Raw genomic sequence first — 16790 nt, 5'->3', positions numbered from 1 at the left:
TTACTTTGTTAATCAGCAAATATGTCTGACATGCTTTACAATATATTGCAGATGAATTATTGTTACATCTTGCGTTTTCGTACGTTAAAGTTTTGTCTTTAGTTAATCGACGTAGACTCGGGGATGAAATTATTTTGAAATTAACGTATTTATGCTATTTATAACAAGCGATAAGTAAGTGTCATGAAGGATAAAGGGTACACGAATTAAAGAAAACGAGTTTCGTTGAAGGTGACCGATTTGTGATAATATACGGGTTGAGCGATAATACCCAATATTTATGGACTAGTACCATACAAGGTACCATATGACCACGGTATATAATATATAAAGTATATTAAAAATAAGTAGAATTTTAGGTAATTTAAGATAATTCTTAATTATACGGGTAATTAGTTAATTATCGGGTAACAAGACATTACCTAATTACCTAATAAATGGATAAAGATTAATAATTCTCACCCCACCCCCACGTGGCAGCAAGCCACTACTAAGACATATGACTCTTAGTCATATTGTCTTAGGTGGCCACCTAAAGTTAGGTAAATAATGACACTTACGTATAAGACTTATACAAGTTGGTTTCCTTTATACAAAGTTTGGTTTCCTTTATACAAAGCTTGGTTTTCATTTGATTTCATTTTATACAACCTTTCCTCCTAATACAAAATCCTTCAGAAACAGACGTTTGGTTTCCTTTATACAAAGCTTGGTTTCATTTTATACAACCTTTCTTCCTAATACAAAATCCTTCAGAAACAGACGCTAAAACTTAAATCTAACGAGCTTCCAACCAAAATTCTTGAGACCAAATCAATTCCAGCGAGAAATTATTAGCACCTTAGCAATGTAATATTTTGCGGTTCTAAAGGAGTACAGTGCAATCTTCTCCAAGAATATTATACGGAGTTTTACCTACTTCAGGTATGTTAAGGCCATCCCTTCTTTCTTTTTGGCATGATCCAAATTATATAGAAGAAACGAGCAGACGCATGGTTTCCATAAATTACTCTATTCATAGAAATACTAGGGGTGTCTATATTCTTGATTCCCCATGTGAATTATTATTATCTTCTGTTTATGGGTCCCAAAAAAATACGTCTTTGATAATGTTTATCCGAAAGGCATATTGATTTTTATGGCGTTCAGAGAAAATTTTAACGTATTTCTTATGCATTTCATGCATTTATACATGTACATTGACCCATGACCAGATGACGTTATATACGCGTATATGTATATATATGTGTGTGTGTGTGAGGGGATACAGGAAAAAGGTTACGACGTTATATACGCATCACCACCTGATCAGTTGGTATATGTTGATGATGTTGCCCACAATGGCCGAGATGATATGATAGGACGCCCTCAAAGGCTTGATGATACTATGTACACCCATACCTAGGCATGGCACGACATTTATACGCACGTGCATAACATTATAAATGTTTCAGAATTTACAAAGTTATTCAGATTTAAGATGAATTTCTTTATTCCATGTTTCATCTCTGCCTTTTACGTACAGATTTTCATGCCTTACATACTCAGTACATTTTTCGTACTGACGCCCTATTTTACGAGGCCTGCATTTCATGCCCGGAGGTGCAGGTAGGCAAGCTGACGGTCCCCCTTCTTAGGATTCTTGATCAGTGAGAGTTGGCGTGCTCCACTTGATCCGAAGCTGCTTTTAATTTTGGTACGATATATTTGTATATATATGGGTATGACGTGGCTCAGTCCCGTTTTTGTACAGTTATATTTCTATTAGAGGTCTGTAGACAGTATGTCTAGTTAGATAGTATGTGGCCTTGCTGACTTCCAGTTTTGAGGTAAATAGTTGTCTATAGTAGCCTTGTCGGCTCGCCCTACGTATGTTGCACATATATGTACGTATGCCTTTTTGGGAAGGTTTCCATCATATATATTATTCTTGTAATTCAGCAGAGGTTATTCAAGTTTATATCTTAGACGCATGCTTAGGGGTGTTTGATAGGAAGAACTCGGGCACCCGTAGCGCCCCATCGGTTTGGGTCGTGACAATTATCTTTTTATGAACTTCAAGTTCATATTATCTTATTCGAGGATCTAGATGTACAAATGATAATTCATTCCACATAACTTTTTCTCAACTGTTGATACTTTCTCCGCCTCATGTTAGAAAAACTAACTTGCTTCCTCAACTTTAAAAACCCACCTTTATACGTTATGGTGTTAATCAAAATATACACCGCACATCAATAATAATAAAATAAAATTATTTGATTCCTGAACCTGAACCACTTGTGAGGGAAAAATATAATATATTTTCGTATATAACCTGTATCAAACTGATATAGATAACTTTGTTCTCATAAACAACAATTTAGCTATTAAGTGGCGGTACTCAATAAACTATTTTGCTAAATCAACTGTGATGTAAACCAACTTATCAAGATGAATTGTCTTGAACAGAAAATCTGAAAACTATGCTCTAAATTAAAATTATTGAGCAAGTTACCTCGCAAGTACCAGGTTGCGAGTTAATAATAATTGCACATGTAACCATCTCATAGATGCATCTTATACTGTATACATGATATGTGAATGGGCCCATATTCAAATTTGATATTTTTAGTATTCATGGTATTCAATCTCAATTTTAGTTGGTCTATTAATTAATAAGAACAAGCAATGGAAGAGAATTCGTGTAACGACCTGACCGGTCGTTTTGAGCTTTTGCTCTTCGCTCGCCAGTTCTCGGGCATGACTAGCCCTGTATTATGTATTGTGACTTATGTAAATCATCAGTTTTGGTTTTCAGGTTAATTGGAATAGATATGGAAGGATGATCTCAGCTTGAATCTTTAAATTTGAAAGGTTTGACTTAGACTTGACTTTTTAGTATTTGATCTTGGATTTAGATTTTTTATGATTTGGTTAGCTCCGCTAGGTGATTTGGGACTTAGGAGCGTGATCGGAATGTAATTTGGAGGTTCGTGGTAGATTTAGGCTTGAATTGGCGAAATTGAAATTTTGGCATTTTTCGGTTGATATGTGAGATTTTGATATAGGGGTCGAAATGGAATTCCGGGAATTGCAGTAGGTCCGTTGTGTATTTGGGATGTGTGTGCAAAATTTCAGGTCATTCGGATGTGGTTTGTTAGATTTTTGATCAAAAGTGTAATTCGGAAGATTTTTGAAACCTTAGGCTTGAATCCGATGTGTTTTGGTTGATTTAGTGTTGTTTGAGGTGCTTTGAAGATTGGTATAAGTTTGGATGGTAGTATATGACTTAGTTGTGCTTTTGGTTGAGGTCTCGGGGCCTCAGGGTGATTTTGGATGGTTGGCGGAAAGTTAGGAATTGGGAAATGGCAGCTGAAGCTGAGTCTGCTGTCATAATCGCATCTGCGGTTGGTAGGCCGCATGTGCCACCCCTGCATATGCGGAAGCAAGTCGTAGAAGCGGCCAAGAGGGGGGGGGGTTAGCTGGAACCGCAGAAGCGGCTAAGGAAGCGCACCTACGATGGTGCAAGTGCGGGCTTTGCATCGCAGATGCGGAAATGAGCTCTAAAGTGAAAACCGCAGATGCGGTGCTTGGGACCGTAGAAGCGGTAGCGCAGAAGCATGATTTGGGCCGCAGGTGTGGAAAGCCTGAGCCAGAAAGTATAAAAGATTTCCTTTGCGATTTTTAGTCATTCTTCACCATTTTTCATGCGGGTTTGAGCTTGAGGGAGCTATTTGGAGAGGGATTTCAAAGGTTTTTGGGCCCTAAACTCGTTTCTATGGTAATTATTTCAATGATCTGGCTTGGAATTAATGGAAATTAAGGGTTAAAAGTTGGGAATTAGGGCTTGATATTGGAGACCTTTGAGTAAGGGTTTGAGGGGCCATTTGTGGTTGGATTTTAGTACTTTTGATATGTATGAACTCGTGGGCAGATAAGGAGTCTATTGATGTAAATTTTATCGAATTTCGAGACGTGGGCCCGGGGGTCAGGTTTGGATAATTTCGGGATTTGCATGGTATTTTGATTACTTTTGAGTGGGATTTGTTCCCTAAGCATATTTTGATGATTATATACTGATTTTGATTAGATTTGGAGCATCTGATGGCCGATTCGAGAGGCAAAGATATCGCGGGCTAGAGTTTGGACCGGATAGAGGTGAGTAATGATTGTAAATGTTGTTCTGAGGGTATGAAACCCCGAATTTTACATCGTTGTGCTATATTGAGGTGATACACACGTTAGATGACGAGCGTGGAGTCTTGTACTATTGGGGATTGTGACTTAGTCCGTCTCGAATGACTGTTTTACTGCGTATTTGATGGAAAACTGTTTGCTATCATCATGTTTTGGGCTAAATGCCATATTTGGGCCTCGTGCCAACTGTTTTGGACCCTTAGGGGATTTTACTACTATTCCTCACTGTTTTGACTTTATACTTGTACTCAATCATGCTATATTCCACTATTTTTATAACCCAGCCATGTTTATATTGTTTTAACATCTTAAATGATATTTTGAGCTAAGCATCATATTTTACTATTCCCGAGTGGCTTTTAGAGATTTCTGACTGAGTAGGACCGAGGGCCTGTGTTGTGAGGTTATTATGGAATCGGGCCGCGCACCACAGCGGTATTGAGCTGATCCATGATTGTGAGGCCGAGGGCCTGAGTTGTACGCCACAAGGTAGCTTGATATGAGGCCGGGAGCCTATTAATTATGCCATGAGATGGCTTGATATTGCGTTTGGGTCGTAAGGGGTCCCTCCCGGAGTCTATACACCTCCAGTGAGCTCGGGTACCTAGTTTGTGATGTGATATAGCCCAAGAGGTTGATGCTGTTCATGTTATTGCCCGAGGGGCTGATTCTGTTGGTATTTTCCCCGAGTGGCTGGTTCTATGTGTCTATATTCTCTCACTGTTTTTCATTCATTCATTTAACTGTTAAAAGATGTTTTAAAGAAGCTTATATTGAATTAAGGTGTTTTCACAGGTTTTCAATGTTTTATTGCAATGTATTGGTTTTACCCTGCCTCTTTGTAGCATCATGCTGTGTTTTTACGTGTTTTCTTATCGCTCAACTGCTTTTACTTTTATTACTCACTGAGTTGGCGTACTCACATTACTCCCTGCACCCTGTGTGCAGATTCAGGAGCTTCCGGCCCTGTTAGCGAGGGTTGATTGCTTCCAGCAGATCATGCGGAGTTCACTAGGTAGCTGCTCGGCGTTCGCAGCCCAGTGCTTCTCCTTCCTGTCTTTATTTTCATTTGTACTGGAATTGTAGTAGACTATGTAGACTCTTCCTACTCCTGGACGGATGTTTTGGATGCTCATGACTGGTGACACCCCGATGTCGGGCTGTGTTGGTTTCCGCAAATTTGTACTATTTCACCTTTATTTTGGGATTATTAGCATGTCAATGACTTAAATTGTGTTATTATAATTGTTTAAAATAAATTGGGAGTTGTGTCGGCTGGCCTTGTTTCACGATAGGCACCATCACGATAGAGTCCGGATTTAGGGTCATGACAATTCGTAAAGAACTTTCTAGTTCTTTAATATTTACTTATGTGAATTCTCTTTTATTTTGGCACATCATACTTAAATTAACATGCTAAATCAATTATGCCAACTGGATAAATTATCAATGTTGATAAACTTCAAGTTTACACCATGACATGTGCAATTATCAATAAACTCCAAGTTTATTATGATATGAGTTTTTATATCAATAAACTTTCACTTTATAGCGGCATTCTTTTATTTGTGTAGTACAAATTGAAGAATAAAGTGGGTAGCTTTCACATACATATTACTCCGGAACAAGTTGTAGTAATAGAAGATATTAAATCTTTCCTTTCTTTATAGTGTCAATATAACCAATCGCTTTTGTGAATACATTTAGAAATTCAATAAGTTTCTTTGAGACTTACTACGACACAATACATTATTGATAATGAATTTTATTCCTCCAAAATAGTAATAACTGACCCTTTTAGAGCTCTCAACTAATTTGGTACTACCACATATTTATCAACATCATATGGTGAATATCTCTTTTAAAGAGAAAGTTATACCATTATGGTCATTGTTAAAATTATATGCAAGATCTATTTCTTACATTATTGTTATTCTTTAATAATCTCATTGCCAAAATATTTTAGCGTATAATAGGTACGTGACCAATGACCATTCATGCTATAATAATGATATTATTTTCTTATTTCATCTCAAACCTCCTTCTAGATGTGAGTGTGGTATATTCACTACCATTAGCACGTTCAAATTCTTCCAAGAATGAATATGTATTCATAAATCACATATTATCATATTCACATCATGAATGAACCATAATCATCTATATGAGCTTTACAAAATCGCAAGTCAAATCGATGACAAATATTACTTTCACAGAGTGAAGGATTTGTGATGACCCAAAAGGTCATCTTGTATTTTAGAACCCAATCCAGGGTTCCGAGGTCTTCAAAACCTCATTTTCCTTCTCCTCGATTTGCGTGCGTAGTCCGGGAACGCTTTCGGAAAGCCTATATGTGAAAAATTGAGAAAATGCTAAATTTTACCTTTAAAATTGAATTAAATTGACTTTGGTTAGTATTTTGGGTGAATGGATCCGGACCCGTGATTTGACGGTCCCGGAAGGTCCGTAGGAAAATATGGGACTTGGGCGTATGCCCGTAGTTGAATTCCGAGGTCCCTAGCCCGAGAAATGAATTTTTGAAGAAAGTTGTTTAACTGAAAAGTATAGGAAGTTTGGAAATTGAATAATGCTTGAATGTGATGGTATCAAGCCTGTATGTTGGTTTCGAAGCCCGGTACAATTCTAAAATAATTCTTAAGTCTAATCTGTGAATTTTGGTAGAAAATGGACGTGATTTGATATAAATTGGACCCTCGGTTGTGAAAATAGTAACTTTAGGTGTTTTTGAGAATTTCATTGATTTTGAGGCTAAATTTGTAGTTGTTGATGTTATTTTGATAATTTGATTGCACGGGCAAGTCCGTATGATGTTTTTGGACTTGCGTGCATGTTTGATTTGGAGCCCGAGGGTTGGGGTGAGTTTTGAATAGGCCACGAAGTGTTTTGAACTTAGGAAAAATTGCAGGTGAGTTGCAGGTCTGCAGGCTTAGCAATTGCGAAGCCTAGCTTGCAAATGCGAGCTCGCATTTGCAAATAACCATCGCTTTTGCGATGACTGGCCAGGGAGGGGACCTTCGCATTTGCGAAGCTCTATGTCACAAAAGCAACTCCAACAGTAATCACAATTGCGAACGATGGTTCGCATTTGCAAAGTAAGCAGGCCAAGCCAACCTTCGCAATTGCGAAGCCTTGGCCGCATTTGCGAATTCGCATTTGCGAACCTAGCATCGCAATTGTGATAATTGCGCTTGGGTAAATTCTAACTTAGACGGGATTTTCTTCATTTTTCAAACTCTTTCAAACCCTAAGCTCTCTTAGGCGATTTTTCAGAGAAAGGTTCTTCCCCAAATCATAGGTAAATAACTTTTAACTCATTTCTTTCAATTTACTTCATCATTTTACAAGATTTTATCACAAAATATAGGGATTTTCATGGGAATTTGGGTATTTTTGTGTGAAATTTGGCAATTTTGAAATTTCAGGATTTAGACCTCAATTGAGGTCGGATTCCAAAACCAATTGCATATCCGGGTTCAGGGGTGAATGGGTAATCGGGGTTTGGTCCGAACTTTGGATTTTGACCAAGCGGGTTCGGGGTCGATTTTTGGGTTTTTGGAAAAAATATTGGGAAAACTATAATTAAGCATTGGCTGCAAGTTCTTTAGCATTTATTGATGTTATTAAACTAATTATGGCTAGATACAAGTGAATTGGAGGTGAATTCTAGAGGGAAAGCGATAGTTGAGGCTTGATTTGTGGCCGTGGAATCGAGTTAAGTGTTTGATCTAACCTTAGCTTGAGAGAATAGGCGTTGTGCCTTAATTGATATGTGCTAGTGTTGTGTACGACGTATAGGTGTGGTGACGAGTATCTATATATTGGTGTTAAGCATGCCCGTGTGTGACGACCTGACTGGTCGTCTTAAGAATTAACGTCCCGATCCCCTATTAACTGCTTTCCCCAAGTTTATTTCTGCTAAAGTGATTTGTCGGGATGTTCGGTTTCGAGTTTCGGGGAGTTTTGGGACACTTAGTCCCTAAATGAGAGCTTAAGTGTTAGAAAGTTGACCGTAGTCGGAACATTGTGAAGACGACCTCGGAATGGAAATTCGATGGTTCCGTTAGCTCCGTTGGGCATTTTGGGGTTAGGAGCATGTTCGGATTGTCTTTTGGAGGTCCGTAGCTAATTTAGACTTGAAATACCGAAAGTTGAATTTTGGAAGTTTCCGGTTCGATAGTGAGATTTTGATCCGAGGATCGGAATGGAATTCCGAGAGTTGCAGGCGTTCCGTTATGTCATTTGGGATGTGTGTGCAAAATTTCAGGTCATTCGGAGGTGGTTTGGTTGGGCTTTTGATCGAAAGCATATTTTTGAGGATTTTGGAGTTCTTACGCTTAAATCCATAGTTAATTTGAGGTTTCGATGTTGTTTTAGGTGTTTTAAGGATTGGTACAAGTATGGGTAGTGGTTTGTGACTTGTTGGTGCCTTTGGTTGAGGTCCCGGGGGCCTCGAGGTGAATTCGGATGGTTGACGGAGGAAATTCAGGAGTTTAAGTTGCAGCTTCAGCTGCTGGTGCTGTCATAACCGCACCTGCGGTTTGGGTTCCGCAGGTGCGGTGCCGCAGAAGCGGAATTTTGGCCATCTCTTCAGAAACGCAGTTGCAGTATATTTCCGCAGAAGCGGAATTTGGCTATTTTCTCAGGAACCGCAGATGCGGTTAAAAGTTTGCAGAAGTGGAACTGCTCCTGCGATTAATGTTCCGCAGATGCGAGAATTGGGTCCTTAAGTGAAAGTCGCAAATGCGACATTTGTTCCGCAAAAGCGGGACCGCAGATGCGGAAACTACTGGGTATTATTTTAAAAGAGGTTCCGCGACTTAGGGGTTTATTTCCACCATTTCTAATCGTTTTTGGAGCTCTTTGGAGAGGATAGAAGAAGGATTCGAAGGGAATCGCTTGGAGGTAAGATTCTTGGTTTTAAAATTCGTTTCTAATGTGAAATCTACCTAGTAAATCATGGAATCTAGACCAACAACTGAAGAATTAGGGCTTGGGATTAAGAGACTTTTAATGAGGATTTGAGGGGTCAATTGAACTCTGATTTTAGTGTTCTTATTATGCATAGACTCGTGAGAGTATGAGATTTCAAAAATATAAATTTTACCCGATTCCGAGGCGTGGGCCTGAGGGGCGTTTTGGTCATTTTACCTAATTTCGCGTATTAACTTAGAATTTAATTGTGGAATCAGTTACTTGAGGTGTTATTTATAATATGCAATTGAATTGAAGAGATTTGGGCTATTTGGAGTCGGATACTCATGGCAAAAGCGTGGTTTCGGGTTGATTTGAGCTTGTTCGAGGTAAGTGGCTTGTCTAACCTTGTGTGGGGGACCTTCCCCTTAGGATTGGTATATTTGGTAACTGAATTGGCTTGTACGTGAGGTGACGAGCGCGTACTTGTGCAAATTGTTGGAAACCCAGTTTTCTTAAAGTATTCATTAGCATGTTTCTTTTCCTGCTTTTATTACTTGCACTGTTAAGCGTGTTGCTAACTTCGAAAAGCATGTCTAAGTGATTTAATTGCTTTAATTGTTCAATCTGTTTACCTGAACTCTGTGCAACATGCTAGACTAGAATTATTTGTTGCCTTAATATGAAATTCCCTTCACTGAATATTTTCTTGCTGCCGCTGTGTATTTACATTGGGACTACGGATGTGAGATTCCAGTAGCTCCCCCTTGTCTGTTTATTTTGGGACTATGGGTTAGATTCCCGATAGATCCTCCTGCACATTTACTTTGGAACTGCGGGTTAGATTCCCGATAGATTCCCCTACAAGTTATATGGAACTACGGGAATGCATCCGGTAGATTCCCCCAGTATTGGGTATTTATATTTGGGGACTATAGATTGAGATTTCCGGTATATCCCCCGTGCATTGATAGTTGGACTACGGGACGGGATCCCGGAATATCCTTCGGACATATATATGATGGACTAGGGGACGGTATCCCGGGAGATCCACTGGATAGTTGTAATTAGGACCATGGGACGATATCCTGGAAGGTGCCCCAGTTGTTATCTCTATGTTGAACTGTATTTCTTTCCGTGGTTTGTTAATCTATGTTCTAGTTGTTGTGGGTTCTTTCAATTCTATGTTATTTCTTACTATTGCACTTATTTATACTATTTTATTCCACACTGTTAACCCTTATATTGTATTTAACCTCAGTAGGGCCCTGACCTTCCTCGTCACTACCCGACCGAGGTTAGGCTTGGCACTTACTGAGTACCGCTATGGTGTACTCATGCCCCTTCTGCGCATGTTTTTCATGTGCAGATCCAGGTACTTCTTCTCAGGCCTACCATCCTTAAAAGAGGCGACTACTTAGAGACTTCGAGGTACATCTGCCGCGTCCGCAGATCGAGGAGTCCATTTCTATTCCTGCTTTCTAGTATTTAGCCCTTTTGTACTTTCTGTTCTTATTAGACAAATTCCTGAGTTAGAGCTATGTAGTATTTCTTTTTTCTTGTGATTCGTGGGTTTCCGGGTCATGAATTTGGATATTGATTTTGAGACTTATATATATGGTGTATGTTGAGCGACACATTTAAACACTGCTATTACCTTATTTCCGCTTTTAAATTGTTTAATTTTGCAATTTTTGGTTTTCTTTCACAATTTACGCTTACCTAGTTATAAAGACTAGGTGCCGTCACGATGGTTCACGGAGGGCGAACCGGGGTCATGACAAGTTGGTATCAGAGCTATAGGTTCATAAGAGTCATGGATCACAAGTCGGTTTATTAGAGTCTCACTGATCGGTACGGAGACGTCTGTACTTATCTATGAGAGGCTATGTAACTGTTAGGAAAATTTCATTTTATTTGATTTCCTTTTCGTGCGATATTTTGACATCACAATTCTAAACTTATGTCTTTTATTCTCTCATAGATGGTGAGGACACGTGTTACTCGAGATGATCAGGCACCCGCGCCCCCTACTGCAGCCGTCAGAGGCCGAAGTAGAGGCCGAGGAAGCACACATAGTGCAGCCAGAGCAGCTGCGTGAGGTGCCACTGAGGTACCACTAGCAGATCTAGCCGGAGTTCAGGCACCTGACACGCCTACTGCTACTACTACTCTAGCTCTTCAGGAGACTTTGGCATAATTCATGAGCATGTACACCACTCTGGCTTAGGCAGGGTTGCTTCCGTTTGCTGCAGCTACATCTCAGGCTAGGGGAGGAGCACAAACTCCCGCCGCCCGCACTCCTGAGCAGCGAGTGCATGTTGAGCAGGTCCCTGAGATTATTCCTGTACCGCCTGCAGTGCCAGTTCAGCCCGAGGATAGGGCAGCGACTTCCGAGGATGAGCAGTTGAGGCTTGAGAGATTCAATAAGTACATGCCCAATGTATTTAGTGGTCTAGCATCGGAGGATGCTCTGGGATTTCTTGATGATTTTTACTGCATTCTCCGTACCATGGGTATTTCAGGATCGAGTGGGGTTTCTTTCACTACCTTCCAGCTTCGAGGAGCCGCCTATGAGTGGTGGCACACCTATGAGCTAGACAATGCAGATGAGGCTGCTTCACTGACTTGGGCTCAATTTTCAAATATGTTCCTGAGGGAGTATGTTCCCTAGAGCCTTTGGGACACATGGCACGCAGAGTTTGAGCATTTGAGCCAGGGTGCTATGATTGTTTCAGAGCATGCTGTCCATTACACCAGCTTGGCTAGACATGCACCAGCCTTGGTTTCTACTGTCCGCGAGAGGGTTCGCCGGTTTATTGCGGGCCTTATTCCCAGCATCAGATCTAGCATGGATCGTGAGTTGGAGATGGATATTTCTTACCAGCAGGTGGTGAGCATTGCTAGGAAGATTGAGGGTATGCATGCTAGCGAGAAAGAGTAGAGGGAGGCCAAGAGGTCTCGAGAGTTGGGTCATTATTCTGGTGCCTGTACCCCAGCTGTAGGTCATCATGGTAGGGGTTATATGAGTCGCCCTATTCATTCAACTCTTCTAGCAGCCAGTGGTATTCCAGCTCCTCTTAGGCCTCAGGAGCCTTATTATGCACCTCCAGTTTCTAGCACGCCTCCGGTGCGGGGTGTTTTCAGAGGTCAGTCCAGCAGACCTGGCCCTAGCTAGTCACAGCCACCACATCCTCCCAGAGCTTGTTTTGAGTGTGGTGACGCACGTCATATGGTGAGGGATTGCCCCAGACTTGGGAGGGGTGCATCTCCACAGACTTCTCAGCTACAACGTGCCCCGCAGAGTTCTTAGACTATGGTTATAGCTCCAGTTGCTACCCCACCTGCTCATCCAGCTAGAGGTGGAGGTCAGGGAGGTAGAGGTTGCCCTAGAGGGGAAGGCCAGGCCAGATACTATGCCCTTCCTGCCCGTACCGAGGCTGTTGCCTCCGATTTTGTCGTCACAAGTATTACACTGGTTTGCCACAAAGATGCATTGGTTCTATTCGATCCAGGCTCTACTTATTCTTATGTCTCTTCTTATTTTGCTCCACATTTGGGTGTATCTTGGGATTCTTTGAGTTCCTCTGTTTATGTTTATACTCCCGTGGGAGATTCTCTCGTTGTGGACCGCATTTATCAGTCGTGTTTGGTTGCTGATTTTGAGACCATAGCCGATTTATTATTACTCAGTATGGTTGACTTCTATATTATCTTGGGCATGGACTGGTTGTCGCCCCATTATGCTATTCTTGATTGTCACGCCAAAACCGTGACGCTGGCTATGCCAGGTGTACCGCGTGTTGAGTGGAGGGGTACTTTAGATCACACTCCTAGTAGAGTTATTTTTTTCTTAAAGCTCAACATATGGTTGAGAAGGGGTGTGACGCGTATTTAGCTTATGTGAGAGATGTTAGTATTGATACCCATTCAGTTGATTTAGTTCCAGTAGTACAGGATTTTCCCGATGTGTTTCCAGCTGACCTTCCAGGCATGCCGCCTGATAGAGATATTGATTTTGGCATTGATCTATTGCCGGGCACTCATCCCATTTCTATTCCTCCGTATCATATGGCTCCTCCTAAGTTGAAGGAGTTAAAGGATAAGTTACAAGAATTGCTTGATAAGGTTTTATACGACCAAGTGTTTCACCTTGGGGTGCTCCTGTCTTGTTTGTGAAGAAAAAGGATGGTTCTATGCATATGTGTATTGATTATTGCCAGTTGAAAAAGGTTACATTGAAGAACCGTTATCCTTTGCCTTGTATTGATGATCTGTTTGACCAGCTTCAGGGCGCACGGGCATTTTCTAAGATTGATTTGCGCTCAGGTTACCATCAGTTGAAGATTCGGGAGCCAGATGTCCCGAAGACTGCTTTCAGGACTCAATATGGTCATTTTGAGTTCCTTGTTATGTCATTTGGGCTGAACAATGTCCCAGCCGCCTTTATGCATTTGATGCACAGTATGTTCCGAACGTATCTTGACTCGTTCGTTATTGTCTTTATTGATGATATTCTGGTGTATTCCCGAAGTCGGGAAGATCATGAGCAACACCTGAGGACTGTGCTTCAGACTCTGAGAGAGAAGAAGTTATATGCTAAGTTCTCGAAATGTGAGTTTTGGTTGGATTCAGTGGCATTCTTAGGCCACGTGGTATCGAGTGAGGCTATTCAGGTGGATCCGAAGAAGATAGAAGCCGTACAGAGTTGGCCCAGACCATCCTCAACTATAGAGATCCGCAGTTTCCTTGGTTTGGCGGGTTACTACTGTCATTTTGTGGAGGGGTTTTCATCGATTATAGCCCCCATGACCAGGTTGACCCAGAAGGGTGCTCTGCCAGTGGACAGAGGAGTATGAGGCGAGCTTTCAGAAGCTCAAGACAGCTTTGACCACAACCCTAATTTTGATACTACCTACAGGTTCGGGGTCTTATATGGTCTATTGTGATGCCTCGAGGGTTGGACTCGGAGCGGTGTTGATGTAGGATGGTAGGGTGATTGCCTACGTGTCTAGACAGTTGAAGATACATGAGAAAAACTACCCTGTTCACGATCTTGAGTTAACTACCATTGTTCACGCCCTAAAGATTTGACGCCATTATTTATACGGGGTTCCCTGTGAGATTTATACTGATCGAAGTTTGCAGCACTTGTTCAAACAAAAGGATCTGAATTTGTGCCAGAGGAGGTGGTTGGAGTTGCTAAAGGACTATGATATCACTATTTTGTATCACCCTGGCAAGGCCAATATGGTGGCCGATGCTTTGAGTCGCCGGGCAGAGAGTTTGGGGAGTTTGGCTTATTTACCAGCATTAGAGAGGCCTATGGCGATGGATATTTAGGCCTTAACCAACCAGTTTGTGAGATTGAATCTTTCGGAGCCCTGTCGGGTTCTAGCTTGCGTGGTTTCTTGGTCTTCCTTATTTGATCGTATCAGGGAGCGGCAGTATGATGACCCTCATTTGCTTGTCCTCACGGACAAGGTTCAGCACAGTGTTGCTAGGGATGTGACTATTGGTGATGATGGGGTATTGAGGATGCAAGGTTGGATTTGTGTACCCAATGTCGATTGGCTTCGAGAGTTGATTCTAGAGGAGGCCCATAGCTCGCGGTATTCCATTCATCTGGGTGCCGCGAAGATGTATCAGGATTTGAGACAACACTATTGGTGGAGGCGGATGAAGAAAGATATAGTTGGATTCATAGCTCAGTGTCTCAACTGTCAGCAGGTGAAGTATGAGCACCAGAAACCGGGTGGGTTGCTTCATCAAATAGAGATTCCGGAGTGGAAGTGGGACCGGATCACCATGGACTTTGTAGTTGGGCTCCCACGTACATTGATGAAGTTTGATGCTATTTGGGTGATTGTGGATCGGCTTACCAAGTCCGCTCACTTTATTCCTATGTGTACTACTTATTTCTCGGAGCGGTTGGCGGAGATCTATATCCGGGAGATTGTTCCTATGCATGGTATTCCGATTTCCATCATTTCAGATAGAGGTACCCAGTTCACATCACGGTTCTGGAGAGCCGTTCAGCATGAGTTAGGTACTCGGGTAGAGTTGAGTACATCATTTCACCCTCAGACGGACGGACAGTTTGAGCGCACTATTCAGATTCTTGAGGATATGCTCTATGCATGTGTGATTGAGTTTGTAGGGTCTTGGGATCAGTTTTTGCCATTGGCGGAGTTTGCTTACAACAACAGCTATCAGTCCAGCATTAATATGGCACCGTATGAGGCTTTATATGGTAGGTGGTGCAGATCTCCGGTGGGTTGGTTTGAGGCGAGTAAGGCCAGATTGTTGGGCACAAACCTAGTTCAAGATGCTTTGGAGAAGGTTAAGGTGATTCAGGATAGGCTCCGCACAGTCCAGTCCATACAGAAGAGTTATGCGGACCGGAAGGTTTGCGATGTTTCCTATATGGTTGGAGAGCGGGTTCTGCTTCGGGTTTCGCCTATGAAGGGCGTTATGAGATTCGAGAAGAAAGGGAAGTTGAGTCCGAGGTTTATTGGTTCTTTTGAGATATTGAGGCATGTTGGGGAGGTTGCTTATGAGCTTGCCTTACCTCCCAGCTTGGCAGGGGTTCATCCGGTATTTCATGTTTCGATGCTCAGGAGGTATCACAGCGATTCGCCGCACGTGTTGGATTTCAATTCAGTCCAGTTGGACAAGGATCTATCTTATATTGAGGAGCCAGTGGCAATATTGGACAGGAAGGTTAGAAAGCTGAGGTCAAAGAACATTGTACCAGCGAAGGTCCAATGGCGGGGTCAACCGGTTAAGGAGGCGACATGGGAGACCGAGCAGGATATGCGCAGCCATTACCCTCATCTTTTCACTACTTCAGGTATGTCTTTATGCTCGTTCGAGGACGAACGAATGTTTAAGTGTAGGAGGATGTGACGACCCGGCCGGTCGTCTTAAGAATTAATGCCCCGATCCTCTATTAACTGCTTTCCCCAAGTTTACTTCTGCTAATGTAATTTGTCGGGATGTTCGATTTCGAGTTTTGGGGAGTTTTGGGACACTTAGTCCCTAAATAAGAGCATAAGTATTAGAAAGTTGATCGTAGTCAGAACAATATGAAGACAGACTCGGAATAAAAATCCGATGGTTCCGTTAGCTCCGTTGGGTGATTTTGGGGTTAGGAGCGTGTTCGGATTGTGTTTTGGAGGTCCGTAGCTAATTTAGGCTTGAAATGCCGAAAGTTGAATTTTGGACGTTTCCGGTTCGATAGTGAGATTTTGATCCGAGGGTCGGAATGGAATTCCGAGAGTTGCAGTAGTTCCGTTATGTCATTTTGGATGCATGTGCAAAATTTCAGGTCATTCGGAGGTGGTTTGGTTGGGCTTTTGATCGAAAGCATATTTTTGAGGATTTTGGAGTTTTAAGGCTTAAATCCATGGTTAATTCGAGGTTTTGATGTTGTTTTAAGTGTTTTAAGGATTGGTACAAGTTTGGGTAGTGGTTTGTGACTTGTTGGTGCCTTTGGTTGAGGTCCCGGGGGCCTCAGGGTGAATTCGGATGGTTGACGGAGGAAATTCTGGAGTTTAAGTTGCAGCTTCAGCTGCTGGTGCTATCATAACCGCACCTGTGGTTTGGGTTCCACATGTGCGGCGCCGCAGAAGCGGAATTTTGGCCATCTATTTAGAAACCGCAGATGCGGTATATTT

General features: G+C 41.9%; 1 long non-coding RNA gene across 1 annotated transcript; it reads left to right on the top strand.

Annotated features, from left to right (window-relative positions):
* Positions 1 to 614: 614 nt before the first annotated feature.
* On the top strand, positions 615 to 5432 carry LOC104223566 (uncharacterized). Its single transcript, XR_710141.2, has 4 exons — positions 615 to 924; positions 2801 to 2856; positions 4073 to 4140; positions 5128 to 5432. It is a non-coding gene; the product is annotated as an uncharacterized lncRNA (long non-coding RNA).
* The last annotated feature ends 11358 nt before the right edge of the window (positions 5433 to 16790 follow it).

This window comes from Nicotiana sylvestris, chromosome 6 (assembly GCF_000393655.2).
Source record: "Nicotiana sylvestris chromosome 6, ASM39365v2, whole genome shotgun sequence".
NCBI classification, from domain to species: domain Eukaryota; kingdom Viridiplantae; phylum Streptophyta; class Magnoliopsida; order Solanales; family Solanaceae; genus Nicotiana; species Nicotiana sylvestris.
The sequence above is the reverse complement of the archived record's forward strand: the minus strand, read 5'-3'. Positions and strand labels throughout refer to the sequence as shown.